Source organism: Paralichthys olivaceus, chromosome 9, assembly GCF_024713975.1.
Source record: "Paralichthys olivaceus isolate ysfri-2021 chromosome 9, ASM2471397v2, whole genome shotgun sequence".
NCBI lineage: Eukaryota > Metazoa > Chordata > Actinopteri > Pleuronectiformes > Paralichthyidae > Paralichthys > Paralichthys olivaceus.
Genome location: NC_091101.1, coordinates 26,595,660 through 26,611,931, shown reverse-complemented (window position 1 = coordinate 26,611,931; position 16,272 = coordinate 26,595,660). Strand labels below are relative to the sequence as shown.

At 44.2% G+C, this 16,272-nt stretch overlaps 1 long non-coding RNA gene across 1 annotated transcript in view; it reads right to left on the bottom strand.

Moving 5' to 3' along the window:
• LOC138411383 (uncharacterized) overlaps positions 1-16,272 on the bottom strand; it is a 39,080-nt gene that overhangs the window by 148 nt on the left and 22,660 nt on the right. Inside the window, exon 3 of the long non-coding RNA XR_011244022.1 lies at positions 81-207. This is a non-coding gene — a long non-coding RNA (uncharacterized lncRNA). The remainder of the gene's footprint in view (positions 1-80; positions 208-16,272) is intronic.

Genomic DNA, 16,272 nt, shown 5'->3' with positions numbered 1-16,272 from the left:
CATAAATGTCTTAACTGCATATTTGATTTATGTTATTACAGGCGAGACGATGAAGAGGAAAAAACTAACGTGAGACTCACAGAACTCCATTTGAAAAACTCTGATTTTAAAAGGTTCCTTCATCTTTGATCAAGTTCCATTCAAGTGTGCTGAAAGGCGGAGATATCGACAGCTCGGTTAGATCTTCATGTGAAGGCCCATTTGCTTCTGGGAGAAAAAGAAAGGGACAATCAAGAAGAAGATGAGGGGAGGGGGAAAAGGAGGACACCAATTCTCCTGCCCGCCATAATTGGCAGTAATACTGGGCTTGGCAACAGTTGCTAGGAAACCGTCTCTAAAGCTTTCAACTTACAACCTGTCCGACTTTTAGATTTTTTATAAAGTGTATATTTAGTGTTTAGATGTTCGTCAACTCTTGTTTCATTGAGCTTTGATTTCAGGAGCAGCAGTAGATGGACTCTGGCAGGAGGCGGAGTCACTGAGGAGCAACAACACACAAACAAACGACTCTGGACCAAAGTCCGGAAATAAAGATGGACGACAACACAGTTCACAAAAGTGCAGCCACATCCCCCTGATTGCCCCCTAGTGGTTGCAGTATGAGTCATAAACCGCACCTCCTCTATGTTAGCAGACGGGACATGACCCAAACAAAAAAAAAAAAAATCAAGGTACATCCATTGATTGTTTAAGTGTTTCAGATCAGATTGGGGTGAATCAGTTGATGATATAAACACTGAGACGTCATGATTGACAGCCGACACTGAGACGTCATGATTGACAGCCGACACTGACTCCTGAATGGTTCATCACCACTGCACGGACTCCGACTCCATGTGAGGTCAAAGATTCAAGATGGATATTTCAGTTTTATTCTTTTGGAGAGTCGTCCACCATCTTTGTTCACAGTCTAACATCAGATCTAAATATCTATATCGATATTTCTGCAGTGAAATCAATCTGGACTTCTGTACTCGTGAGGATGAGTGTAAACAAAATGATTTCCTCATGTCGCCCACATGTCTAACTCTGTATGCACTTAGCATGACGGAGAGACAAACCTCATTCTGACTGAAACCCTCAAACCATCAGCGTATTGATTTAGTTGAACTCTGCTAATGATGAACTCTCCCTGCATCAGTAAAATACAAGCTGATCCTCAGAAGAGCAGAATAGAACCTGTAAAATATTCATCGGGTCGGAGACGAGGTTCAAGAGTAAAAATGATCCCGACTCTCACGAGCGAGCTGAGGAAGATGTGACGTGTTTTTATGATGTAATGAAAACAAACGTGAATAAATACAAAAAGTGGCAGAATGTTTCACGACATTGCAGCAGAGAGAAGAAACTACCGACAGGTTTTTATCGCTCTGTGCTGCTCCTCCTGGGCTTCTTCAGCCCCGATATTACAGTGGCCTTTTTTCAATAACACACACACGGACACACACAAGCACACACACACACACACGGACACACACACACACGGACACACACTGTTCAAAGTCATGGTTGGGGCCCAGAGGCAGGTCACCGGAAGCTGCTCTGCTCAATAACTTATTAACACCTGATGCTGGTGGCCGCTGTGCATTATTTAACAATAATGATAACTTCTGTTCTATTATAGATTAAAGGACCCCTCCACCCTCCTGCCACTCTTTTTTTAATCAGGCCGTCCAGAGGACAGAGAATAGCCACAGTGAGGCCACGTGACTGTGACACAGCACGATGAGGACACTCGCCCGGACGCTGCTCCAACACCGAGAGAGGCTGCACCACAGTGAAGTACTGTCTGTACAAATACTGCAGTAGTGAAGTACTCTATGTGACCACAGGTAAATCACGGAGCTACACATTCAGATCTTCAACAGTTTAATGGATCAAAGTGACGAGTGACTATATATACATATATATATATATATATGTTTTTATTAGAGCTTTTTGTCTCCCAACAAATCAAGACAAATGAATCTCACCTCAAAATCAATTAAAGACTGAACGGTGGATAATGAACAATGTGTAGTCACCTGATTATTAAGCAGAATATCTTTAACTCATGAACTGTTGGAAACAAACACAAATCTTTTTTACATCCCAGCAGATATTCATTCTGACCTATAACCACAGGACCCGCCCACTGACCCTAACATGAGTGGTGATGGAGCTCAGCGGCCCGCGGCTCCGCTCAGGAAGATGATGAGCAGGAAAAATGAAATGATTCTGATATTTCCTTCAAAGAGAAAATGCCCCCCCCCTCCTCTGAAGTGTCACAGATAGCGGAGCGAGCCGGCGGACTGCTAATGCCTCCTCTTAAGGCCAGACAGGCTCATTATGCAGCAGCTGGCTGAGGAGAAGAAAGAAAGCGTGTCAGGTATGGCAGACGAGTCCACTCCGTCCCTTTGTAAAGGTAGAAACCAGTCGCTTCCTCTCACCTCTTTTAACCTCACATGAAAACAGCCACTGGAAGTGGTGGAAACCCTCGGCCACCTGAGCAGGGGAACAGTAATTGGCCTTCATGGGAGGTGGGCGTCCTGCTGGTGCGGGGCTAATGTCGTCTTGGCCCTGATTTGTTCGTCGCTTTATTCAACCCCCGGCTGAGAACTGGAACCTGTGCCCTCCTTACTGGGGAAACCTTTTCTCTGAGGATTACCTGCTGCTGGCTTCATTATGAAAGAGCAGCTCCTCGCTCTGAAGCTGGGAACTGTTAAAGCTATCAGAGTTATTAAGACATGGGACGTTTCTTTAGAACATCACTGCAGAAATCTGAGCTGCTGGGGATTTGAACATCGGTGTTTGAGAATCTTCCAGAATAAAGCGTCTTGTTCTGCTTTTTCTATTTTATTGCGTTCGCAGGGACTCAGGTCGACAGAGATCAAAACGATAAACATCACTCAGGAGTGAATGTGTTCACGTTCAAATGATTGATTCCCAAACAGGAGGATCGATCATCTGATTCTGCCGGAAGTAAAGTTCAAGATACACAGTTTAAAATTAAAGATGAGCGACAGTTTGCACGTTTGCTTAAGTTCGATAGAAAGATCAACGACTAACAATCAAACCAGCACAGTATGAAAAGGTCTGCTCTGATTGGCCGAATGAAAACTCTTTGGGGACCATGGTCACAGTGGCATCAGTTCCGCCATATCTGGCATCTCCACAAATTCAATTCATTAATTGTAATGTGTATTTTCTTAATTAAAGTTCGGTTATATTTGTGTTTTCTTTTCATTTAGTTTAGTTTTTAGTAAAGTTTATGGTTAAACTGTAAAATATCAAGATTACATTTCTTTGTCAGGTTTTGATAACAACATCTTTAGGGTTAGGGTTTTATTAATTTAAAAATCGAAGTACAAAGTATTTGTATTTAAACATTAATGTCTTCGTCGTCCTGTGTCCTTCATCGACTGTTTCCTTCAAATCAAAAGCATGAAAACACATGAATAAAACAAACAGAAGTGAAACCAGGAGGTAGAATCTTCACTGGAGGTTTATTAGTCCAGTTGTGGAGAGAAACGAGTCGTTCTTCCTGCTGCTGCATTATTGATGCGAGGGTCATTTCAGAAACAGCAGCGCTGAGCTCACTGTATTTTCTGTTAAGCTACTTTAACACGGTGAACATTAGCAGTGACCGCTCCTAGCTGCTGTACTGTAGTAATTACAGAGCAAACGGCACACAGGCCTTTAATGGAAGCTCTGGCTGCACTCAAGTTGAACAGAGAATTACTGCGCGCTGCCTAATGTGTTCCTGCAGAGTCCAGGGATTCGTAGCGTTTTATTCGCTGGGTGTTTCATAAATGAACTCCTGCATTATTCCACTATTAGTCCAGCGTCTGCAAACAGCAGCAGAGAATGTTGGTGCGAACCACTGGAGGTCTCCAGGCTGAGCTTCATCATGTTTAGAGCTTCTGCTGCTCCTCGTCTCTTCTGGGCTTTCATTTGTAAAACTGATGAAGCAGAGAAGGTTTTTACAAACGTCTTCATCTCATGTGTCACAATCTTTAACTTTTATTCCCTCTTACACATGAAGAGTGTTGGATGATGGGAGGTAACAAGTATTTTTAAATCTGCATCTCTGTCTTTTCTCTTCCTGTAATACGATTCAACTGTTTCCTCATTTTGTGTGCGATCAGAAAGCTTTCGAGAATTTTTAACATCCTACCTGTGACTATGAATTCTGACGGTAGTATTTGTCGGCTTCATTTGAAGGAGCCACTGAAATTGGACGGCCTGGTCGCGTTGCTGAAATCAGGAGTGAAATGATGAAATGAGTCTTTAAATGCAGCACCTGATGTTGAAGGGACAGACATGATGTGTCTTCGTGTTGGACCCAACATTCCCTCTGTGTGTCCTCTTCAGGTTTAAAGTATTAAAAGAGGCTCGTGAGCGTTCTGACTTGAGCAGGTATCAAAACAGACACGACGTAGAACCTGATCTTTCCTCACACTCAGTTAATTCAATGTTTTAAATCTAAAGTAAAGAAGACATGTTATCTGTTGTGCTGTCTGAAGTTGGATCTGAAGTGACGGTGGGTTTGACGTTTTACAAAAGTCCCATTAGACAAACTCTTCCCCAGTGTCCTCTCTGTTTAAACGTCCTTCCTGAATCCCCCTCTAATGAAGGACGTGTGTAATTTTTTCCGCTCACCTCCGTCACCTCGCTGTTGTCATCAGCAATTAAACCTGAATGAATCAAAACTAAACACCCACAATGGAAACCCGCCGGGCAGCAGAGTCGCTGTTTAGTCCGTGACAAAAGATGATTTTGTTTATCTGACCGGAGCCTTTTCTCTCTCTCTCCGTCTGTCGCCTGCAGCCGTTCACACCGCAGAGGAAAATACAATCATGGAACAAAAGACAAAAGGCCGAGCGCAGTTTGATTAAATCACGACTGAATGGTTCCGGTGAGCAGCCATTGTTGGGGCTGTTTAGAGAGAGAGAGTGTGTAGGTGTGTAATGAGTTTATACACACACACACACACACACACACACACACAGGTGAGTTGTGCTGAGCAGAGCTTATAAAATGAAGTTAATTGTGAGCGAAAGCTGAATCTTCACTCAGTAGAAACCTGATAAGACATTCAGAAGTTGAAATTGGTTTGAAATCTGACTCTGGATCAGCTTTGGGAGAATTTGGCAGCGACGCTGCTGTGTTTCGTTCCCGTGTTGCAGACGTGTTCCAGCTCCGGCGCCTCCTGGCTCTGAAACAAAGTCCAAACGATTCCAGTTGATGGCTGCAACATGAATCTGCAGCATGAATCTGCAGCATGGTTCACTTCTCCCGGGGACGCCCGAGTTTGTGTGTCGACGACATTAAGGGATCATTAAAAGAAAACTTTTAAATGCGACAGGATGGCGCGCACCTCCCCGAAGAACACAAAGGCTTTAACTAAACACAGCCAACTTTAAGGACTTTCATTGGACACACACTCTCCTCCCTCAGCAGTAATCCACATCCCATAATTGCATTTGGCTGCATTTGGAGTTAAAGAAAAAAAGCACTCTTCTGCTTTGTGCCTTCAGCATCTCCCTCCATTAACTCGCTTCCAAAGTCATCAACACGGCACAAACGGCGAAACGCCCGTCGCCACAGACGCTGAATAGACCTGAACCGGAGGAAAAAAAGCACTTTATGCTATAAAGACAAACAGGAAGTGAGCGTGAACGCAGCCCAAACAGCTGCTCGTTTGTATATTTGTGCCTCTTGTGTCGCGTTTGTGATGATTCATTTTCTGAGAATTTGTTCTGTAACCCTGCGGCTCTGATTGGGCTTTCACTGTCTGACTTCACTGAAAAAGGGGGAAGTGGAGAGGCTCTTTCTACTCTTCGCTGAAAACCCTCTTCACTGCGTCTTTTCAGTCGCAGCCTCGTCTTCGTCTTCTTCTTCTTCTTCCCTGCTTCTGTTTGATTAAAGACAAAAACAGACGCCGTCTTCTCCTCCTGCAGACACTTGAGGGTTTGGTATTTTTAACAGTCGGCGTCTTGTTGTCAAACTAAGCAGCAGTCAAAGAAAGATTCAAAAGTGACACCTGCAAACAATTCACAGGCAGAAGACCGTGTCCGTCCACCTTCCATCGTCACATGAGAGGGAGGAGCCACACACCGACGAATATGGCCAGTTGAGGTGACAAGAACCAGGATGTGCTGCAAACATCAACCTGTGATCGTTGCACTGATACGTTATATAGACCTGAACGTCCGACCAGACAATCTCCTGCTGTGTTAAAGACAAACTCCAGACAAAGTCCTGATCCCTGTGCGGACATTTTCTGGAGCTCGTGTCTGAAGGCCTCAGTGCGTCTGTGTTAAGAGTCATCACGTCTGACGACAGGTCAATGAAACTGGAAACATTCAAGGAACAGAAACTATTTATAAGCAGCTCAAATCTGACAGTAAAACTTTGCTTCTATAATTAAAATAAAACACGTGAAGGTTTGTCAGTTCTTGTTCGTGATAGATGTCCGTGCTAAAAGTAATAGAGTAAATAACTAGTCAACAGAAAAAGTAACTGGATAGTTACGTCACGTTTGTTACTCGGACCAGAGGTTCTCAAACGTTTCAGCCTCCAAACCCGGAAGTGAAGCAGCTCCCGTCGCCCTCATCAGGAGGTTGAGGTAGTGTACAGGAACCTGCCAGTGAGCGGACTGTGGTTCATTGTGAGTCACTGCCTCCACAGCAGCGATTCCTCCTCATCTGGCTGAATTTTAATTAGCGCCACATTCTTGAAGATCCGCGATTTAATGAACCAAACCCTCACGCGTGTCGCCGCCGCCGCCGCTTCTATCGCTCCCTCCGATCACACATTAGAAAAAGAAGCTTAATTAAAAAAAGATATCACAAAAGGCTGAGGGGCTAAACTCGCCTTTTCAATTACACTTTGTTTGTAGGTTTAAAACTCTCAATCAGCAAATATCCCAGCAGCCGCCTCGACCTGAACGCTCGCTATCTGTTTTCCTGCCGATGGTTCAATGACCAGAGATGTGCAGGTCTGAGCCTCCGTCTGTGAACAAAGGAGATGATGGCGTGTTTTCACTCCGACTGTGCAGCTGCACAATGAGTCGAGTTCATTCACATCAGAGCTCAAGCTTTTCGTTCTGGTCTCCAGGGGGCAGCAGAATCAGTATAAACAAATACTTAATGTAACTGTATATGAAGATAATCAGGGATATAGAGACAGTGTATACAAATATGTAGTCAGTATGTAGTACATGTAGTTTTCTTTGTTATTGTTGTGTCTTCAATGGTATTTGTTTCTTTACACCGTCCGTAAATCCTGGTTCTGTTTTTCTTGTTTCCCTCATTTCCTCCTTCAGCACAATCTTAAATAAATGACGTACTTTCAGAATCATCTGCTCTATGAAGCGTTCTGTGGAACAGACATGAGTCCACACTGTGTCCATGGTTTATTAGACGTGGTTTCCTTCTGTTCGTATGTGTCGTGTAATGTGTGTCGAGAATTTTCCCGGGTTCAAATCCTCCTCAGAGCTGCGGCCACACGTCAGCGCCTGGAACAACTGCACGTGTTTGATCCGGACCTTTCCAGGAACAAATTAACAAATGAGAACCGGGCACTTTTCTTCAGACGACAGCCGCAGAGTCTCTTCTTATTGCATTTAATTTCTTTGAAGTAATAAAACACCTGCAGTGCGACATTAAAGTGATATTCTAATAAGAGGCAGCGGCAGCGGAGGGAAGACAGGAAGCTGCAGAGTGAAAGCTGATTTGTGGAGGATGCCTCGCAGCGGTGATCCCTCCTCCTCTGCAGCTCGTCAGGGTTTGATGTGGCAGAGCGAGGCGAGCGGCGGCGTTCAGCATCTCTTAAGGTAGCGAGAGAAAGAAGGTCATTTCAGGGCCGACTAATTTCTCCATTATAGGTGCACAATTATCCCAGTGTGACTGTGAACACAGGGAGATATCAGAGAGGTGAGAAGAAGGGATGAGCGAGGCCTTGTTACAGAGAGAGAGAGAGAGAGAGAGGCGCTTAAGAAGTTTCTCATCTCTTAATTGCGATCAGCGAGGAGAGTTTCTAATCTGCTCAAGGACACAAACTGAGGCTGGTGTTTGTGAGACTCTGTCTCCGACTGTGAGTCTGAAGTTCTTCACCAGAGGAAACACAAAGGTGGCGACATGACGTTCCAGTTTATCTGGTGGAGGACGACTGTTATCAAGATGTCCTCCTTCAGCACCAGAGCTTCTTCAAGCAGAGTCTCGGACATTTCTGTGATTTCAACAGGAGACGATCAATCACATGATGTTTCACTTCATAATTATATGACTGAGACTCCTTTAGCTCCTCCTCCATTTTCATCTGCTCACTGACGTGTCCAAGGTTTAGGTACAGAGTAGACTATACAAACTACCAGAGGGGACGTCTTCTATACAAACTACCAGAGGAGACGTTTTCTATACAAACTACCAGAGGAGACGTCTTCTATACAACTACCAGAGGAGACGTCTTCTATACGAACTACCAGAGGAGACGTTTTCTATACAAACTACCAGAGGAGACGTTTTCTATACAAACTACCAGAGGAGACGTCTTCTATACAAACTACCAGAGGAGACGTTTTCTATACAAACTACCAGAGGAGACGTCTTCTATACAAACTACCAGAGGAGATGTTTTCTATACGAACTACCAGAGGAGACGTTTTCTATAGAAACTACCAGAGGAGACGTTTTCTATACAAACTACCAGAGGAGACGTTTTCTACAGAAACTACCAGAGGAGAAGTTTTCTATACAAACTACCAGAGGAGACGTTTTCTATACGAACTACCAGAGGAGACGTTTTCTATACAAACTACCAGAGGAGACGTTTTCTATACAAACTACCAGAGGAGACGTTTTCTATACAAACTACCAGAGGAGACGTCTTCTATACAAACTACCAGAGGAGATGTTTTCTATACGAACTACCAGAGGAGACGTTTTCTATACAAACTACCAGAGGAGACGTTTTCTACAGAAACTACCAGAGGAGACGTTTTCTATACAGACTACCAGAGGAGACGTTTTCTATACGAACTACCAGAGGAGACGTTTTCTATACAAACTACCAGAGGAGACGTTTTCTATACGAACTACCAGAGGAGACGTTTTCTATACGAACTACCAGAGGAGACGTTTTCTATACAAACTACCAGAGGAGACGTTTTCTATAGAAACTACCAGAGGAGACGTTTTCTATACAAACTACCAGAGGAGACGTTTTCTATACGAACTACCAGAGGAGACGTTTTCTACAGAAACTACCAGAGGAGACGTTTTCTATACAAACTACCAGAGGAGACGTTTTCTATACGAACTACCAGAGGAGACGTTTTCTATACGAACTACCAGAGGAGACGTTTTCTATACGAACTACCAGAGGAGACGTTTTCTATACAAACTACCAGAGGAGACGTTTTCTATACAAACTACCAGAGGAGACGTTTTCTATACAAACTACCAGAGGAGACATTTTCTATACGAACTACCAGAGGAGACGTTTTCTATACGAACTACCAGAGGAGACGTTTTCTATACAAACTACCAGAGGAGACGTTTTCTATACAAACTACCAGAGGAGACGTTTTCTATACAAACTACCAGAGGAGACGTTTTCTATAGAAACTACCAGAGGAGACATTTTCTATACGAACTACCGGAGGGGACGTTTTCTACAGAAACTACCATAGGGGACGTTTTCTATACAAACTACCAGAGGAGACGTTTTCTACAGAAACTACCAGAGGAGACGTTTTCTACACAAACTACCAGAGGAGACGTTTTCTATACAAACTACCAGAGGAGACGTTTTCTATAGAAACTACCAGAGGAGATGTTTTCTATACAAACTACCAGAGGAGACGTTTTCTACAGAAACTACCAGAGGAGACGTTTTCTATAGAAACTACCAGAGGAGACATTTTCTATACGAACTACCAGAGGAGACGTTTTCTATACAAACTACCAGAGGAGACGTTTTCTACAGAAACTACCAGAGGAGACGTTTTCTACACAAACTACCAGAGGAGACGTTTTCTATAGAAACTACCAGAGGAGACGTTTTCTATACAAACTACCAGAGGAGACGTTTTCTACAGAAACTACCAGAGGAGACGTTTTCTATAGAAACTACCAGAGGAGACGTTTTCTATACAAACTACCAGAGGAGACGTTTTCTACAGAAACTACCAGAGGAGACGTTTTCTATGGAAACTACCAGAGGAGACGTTTTCTACAGAAACTACCAGAGGAGACGTTTTCTATACGAACTACCAGAGGAGACGTTTTCTATAGAAACTACCAGAGGAGACGTTTCTATAGAAACTACCAGAGGAGACGCCCCCTGCTGGTCAGAGAGAGAAGACAGGTTCCAGTCTCTTCTGCATTAGCTTCACTTTCTGGACTCAGAGTCAACAGGTCAGAACATGTCGTAAACATGTCGTAAACATGTCAGGAACACGTCGGGAACAGATTGTAAACACGTCGGGAACACGTCTGGAACACGTCCACAGTTTTTATTTTTAAATCAAGGAGAACAGGAAGTGTGTTTGGGTAATAATTTGACTGTTTGCCTTCATTCTGTCTCGTTATCGACTCGTGTGATCATCTCACTGCTGGAGCTTCCTGACGGGCGACACGAGAAGACTGAGCAGCATCAGTGTGTTTTGCAGAAGCTCATCCATTATAGAGTCTGATAATAATTGCTGAGCAGAGCAGCAGCTTCCTCCCATCTCAGTTTAATATGCGTTGTTATTTAATGCCTGGGTTATTTAAATGGATTCCGTCAGCTCGCTGCAGTCAGAGCTCATTGTCTCTCTCCTGGTGTAATGTTGTACAGTGTTACAGCAGCGTGAGGGTGGACGTGCTTCATTTAGAAGAATCTGTTGTGTTGGGGTTTGACGAAGCTGCTGCCTGACACTTTGCTGCAGGGCTTCTTTCTAACCCGATGCAGATTCCAAAAACTTCAGCTGAGCTGGAGTTTGAATGTTGGACTCGGAGCTCGTCGACGGTTCCCACAGTGAAGATACAAACTGATTATTATAAATCACACAAAATCATCTAAGATATCAAAATATAGAGTTTAATGATCCTGATGAGTTGGAAGTTAAGAGGCTCAACTCAAGGACTTTTCTGTATCTACATTTATGAAACAGACTGTTCTTCATCTTCATAAGTGAAGTGACAGCAGGTCCATGGCTCATTAAACTCACTTGTTCACTCGTTTAGAAGTGAAGTATGTGAACTGTTTATTTTACTTTGAGTTGTTCACAGAGCAGTTGAGTTTGAAATATCGTCTGAGGGGCTTTAAACATTTACGTTACCTCAGTTCCCTCTGCTAATCTCATCTTTCTTTGCTTCTCTTGCTCGTGGATTTTCAGGATTCAGGGAGCGAAGTCGTCCTGTGAAAAACGTTCCTCTTTCTTTATCCTCTTTCCTTTCCTTCTCCTCCAATTAAAGAACTCTCCCAGGATGCAATGCAACATTTGTCTCCATTAGTAATGTAGGTTATGAGGAGAGAGCCGTGCATGGAGAGTAAAGCCCCGATGAAAACTTCCTGGAAGCCTCATACAGATATCCAATTACAACAGTATGAGAGAGGGAGGCCGGAGAGAGAATCCCCCCCCGCGCCCTGAAGCAGCTCGTTCTGCTGATTTCAGCAAACACTATAAATCACACAGTCTGAGCATCGATTAGCTCGGCCGCCATTATTCTGACTGCTGCTGGACGAGCAGGGCGGGGTTACATAATCTCCTCTGAGGAAACACACAGCTCTACGGTCGCTGTGAGCCGGGCGGGGGGGAATAAACAGTAAGGACCTGGATGGCTGCGAGACGCACTCTGAGGAATAATTCATACATGGTTCACACGGATCTCACACGTATGACACACAGACGCCACGACACCCTGTGACACACTGTCACATCAAAGTCGTGAATCATGATCTCTGCAGGGTTTTTTATAAACACAATACTCTGGAGTGTACGACACACAAGTGAGTGTGTGTGTGTGTGTGTGTGTGTTCAATATGAGATGAGTCTTCCTCTTCCACTGAGAAAGTTGTTTTCACCCTGTTTATTTGTTTATTTGTTTGTTTGTAATGTGTTTGTTGTTGTTGGGTTGGTTTGAAGTGTGTTATTGTTTTTTGCTGTTGATTTGTTGTTATTGGTTTGTTGTGAGTTATTGTTGTTTTGTTGTGAGTTTATTGTTGGTTGTGAGTTTATTGTTGTTTTGTTGTGTGTTTATTGTTGGTTTGTTGTTGTAGTAGGTTTAATGTTTGTTGTTAATTATCTCCAGACTGTTTTAAATCTAAACATTCTGACTTTCTGTGCAGCTGATGTTTTTATCAGTTCTTATTGTTGTTCTTCCTGCTGATTGTGTTCAATTTAAACATAGAAGGTGTGTGTGTGTGTGTGTGTGTGTGTGTGTTCAGCTCCGAGCTCAAAGACGAACCCTGAACAAGGACGAAGTCCCGTGTTAATCCTCCCGTGTGTTATCTGAACAGATTCACAGCGGCGGCGTCACGGCGAGCTGCAGCCATGCGTAGACAATCCTCTCTGAAACATACTGTATGTTCACATGCGGCTCGGTGGGATTATCAGGTCACTGTTGGTCCAATATTTGTTCCTGCTGAGTGCGATACAGGATAAACTAACCATCCAAAACACACACACACAAAATAAAAACCACAGTGAAAACAGAGCTCATTAAAAGATTCAAAAGTTCAAGATAAAAAAAAAAAGTGTTATTGAAGGAAAATGCTAATTTTTATGTTTCTTTTAAAATACAAATTTACTCTGATCAAACAAACGGCAGGGGGTCGAGAGAAACGTCTGATTGTTAAAACTGAAAAATGAGAAAGGAAACAAAGAAACATGTTAATAAATGAAAAGAACAAAACTGAACCTGAGTAAAGAAACTAAACTCATTAGATGAAGTCAAACTATTCTCTCATGAAATCGCTACCGTGCCTGAACTTGTTTTTTAATGTATTTTTAAGTTTTGTGGATAAACTGTATTAATGTTGAGCACAATCTGTTTTATTTATATGCACAGATGATAGAGAAACTAAAACATGACATTAAAAGGGTTAGTGTCAGATGCACATTTTAAAGTTTCAAATTAATCCATAAACCACAGTAATCACAGAATTCTCTAAACGATCATCTGCTCCAATCAGGGCCGTCTCAACAGAAGAGGCAAAGCAGGTCCCCAAGCTAACAGGGGCCCCATCTTTACAGGGGCCCCCTCGGAACAGCTGATCCACATTAACAACAATTTTTACCTTTTTAAATTCTATAATCAGCTTTTTACAGGAATCTGCAACGACCAACGCATTAACGAGGCCCGATCGACAAGGATGTGTATCACGTTTCTAGAAATACTCTGAATAGAATAGAAATACTACTAAAATATCACGTGTTGGGGAAATACTGCACCAACGACAGCTGATTTGATTCAACTGTTGTCATAGATATTTAACAAACTGCAGCCAACAACCGACAGCTTGTACCTGGGTGTGTTCTTGTGTTTCAGATTATTTTAAACAAGGTTTTACACATCGAAACATCTCAGTAAGACATGACAACCTCCAGGTTCCTGCTTTTAGCCTGACAACAGGCTGCAGGTCATCAGGTCCAGATCCATGTGACCGTGTCATGTACCTTTGAGTTTTCTATCTTTTCTTAGAGGAGGAGCGAGCGCTGAAGGTTCAGCGGCTCCACAGCCTCCTCAGGATTTGTGTGTGTAGTGTTATTAGACCTCTGAGGGCGAGACAGGATGTATCAATCTGCAGAAACAGAGCTGAGTCCAGGTCGGCCGCCGCCCTCCTCTCTGCTGCTGCCGCTGCCGTCGAGTGATGGGACCAGTGGCGTGAACCCGTTGACAGGTCAATTATTCCCCCCGCTGAATTACAGCGTACAATATCTAACCCAGCAGAGGGAGCACAGATGGAAACACCCCGCGGGAAAAATATGCCACTTCCTATATATTGAATCCCTCCCTGTCCTCCCCTTCCTCCTCCCCCTCCTGCCACCGTGTTTCCCAGACGAAATCAAAGTTCACTCGCGGATATGCCGCCCGACGCCGTGGTCCTCTCTGTGAGGAATGGCCGACAAACACTCATAAGTCAACGATGCTGCTGTGGTTGTGTTTCAGGGAGTTTTTAATGCTGCTGCAGAGGAAGACGGCTGCAGGCGGCGGAGTCAAACGTCAGCCGTAAGAAAAAAAACAGCTCTGTGTAAAACAGCTCAGATACAAAATATGTAAAATATGAAAGAAAAGAATTCTGAAATATTGAATTGAAGTCCTGCTGGAATCAGCTCAAAGTCGCTGAGCTTCCTCCAGCGCGGCGGCTCGGCCTCTGACCACTGACAAGCCTCGTTTCCACGGCAGGACGAAGTGAAGCTGGGACGGTGGCAGCCACGCTGAGGTCAGTCCGACCAGCTGGGAGGAGGAGCTGCCGGCCGATCGCCTCCCTGACACCTCCAATGGCAAAATCTTTTTTTATTTCAGTCCGAAAAGACGGACTCACTTCTATCAAACTTAACCTGATGAAAACAGTTAGAGATGAAACCAGGTCAGTGTCATAGACCGATCCTAAAATGTTCGTAGACTCTGTGAAACTTGTCTTCTGTGTACTGACCAGCAGGGGGCGACTCCACTGGTAGTCTCTATAGAAGTCTATAGTGTGATTGACAGCTTGTACCGTTCAATGGGAGCAGGTCGCTGGTGTAGGTGGACTTGTCCCAACTGCATTTGAAGTCTGATTGTGTCACAGCAACTAGACTGTCACATTTTGAGGCCGTGTTTCAAAGCGGCAGGCGAATGCTCCGACTTCCCTTCTCAGGCTAAAACTATCCCACGATTCATTGCACTTGGGTGAGTTGCTGTTTTTAAAATGATTGGCGAGCAGCATCACCAACATGTCAACGCTACATGTTACAAAACCAGCTCCGTTGCTAGGCAACAACAGTAAAGGGAAGACAAGCTGGTGATGGAAATCACTGAAATCCTCCGTAGACAGGAATGTCCCTCAGAGGAGGCGGTCCAAGTGGCCAGGCTCCACCCCCTGCTCCTCCAAATATGGTTACGTCTGGTTTGAAAAAAGGCTTCGAAAGCTCAGCCCACAAACCGAAGGGTTGATACTGAGTCACTGTGATGAACCTGAAGATGAACTGAGAGGTTCCAGAACCAAACTGCTGCTGTGGTCGAGCACATCCTGCACGTGGTCACACTGGAATCTCCGACGCTACATGAATGCATCAGAGATAAAAGTCAATGTTCGTCCTCAAATCAAAGAGCAGGAGCAGAAGTGCGTCACTCACATGATGAAAATACTGCAGCTTTAAATGCAGCCTCTACACACACACCTTCTGGTCGACACCTCACACGATGCTGCAGTTTAATCCTAATGTAAATGTTAGTGTGGGGACTGAGGCCTCCTGAGGAGCAGAGTGATGGAGAGGAGGAGGAGGAAAAGCTGCTCCTCTGATCTAACCCTTCATTAGCTGCAGCGAAGCCTCCGGTCTGCGTCTCTCTGTGCTTTAATGACGGTATTCATCAGAAGCTGGAGTCCCGCTCTCTCTCAATCGCTCCTCAGCGTTTCTCCACGTGAACCTCTGCAACTTGTAAAAATGAAAGTGTGTCTTTTATCATTGCAGGGTCTTCACCCCCACCAGGCAAACAAAGTGATTTTACCATTAACGGGAAACAGGCGGCACACTCACACACTCACAGGCCACCGAGCGAGTCTGTGCACAGCAGCTGGAGCTGATTGGCTCTCCTCCGTGTTAAAGTGAGGAGGAGGAGGAGGAGGAGGAGTGATGGAAACGTTGGTTGTGGCCTCAGCTGATTGTTTTCTATGTCATGTGATTTTTAACCAGCAGGAGTGAAACCTTAACAACTGACCAGAGAACAGATTCATCAGATCCTGACATCAGCAAACGACGAGACTCAAAGTCCACGTTGGTTCAGTCCTGTTCCCCAGAGTCTGAAGCTCTGAACACGTTTGTCTGACACACGTACCGTCGTCATTTCCCCCTCGACAACTTTATTGGCCCAGATTTTGAGAAACACCGTTCACATACAAACCTGCAAATGTCAACGTGAACATGACTCAGCACACGTATGTGCTGGAGTTTCCACTTTATCCAGCAGTTATTGACCAGGTGGAGTCTCACGGTTATAAAAAACATCTTGTGACTTTATATGTTATAAAGTTTCCTGCCGCTGCTTCAAGATCAGGGCAGAGACACATGTCAATCTTTGTACCATGCCTCATGTTGTC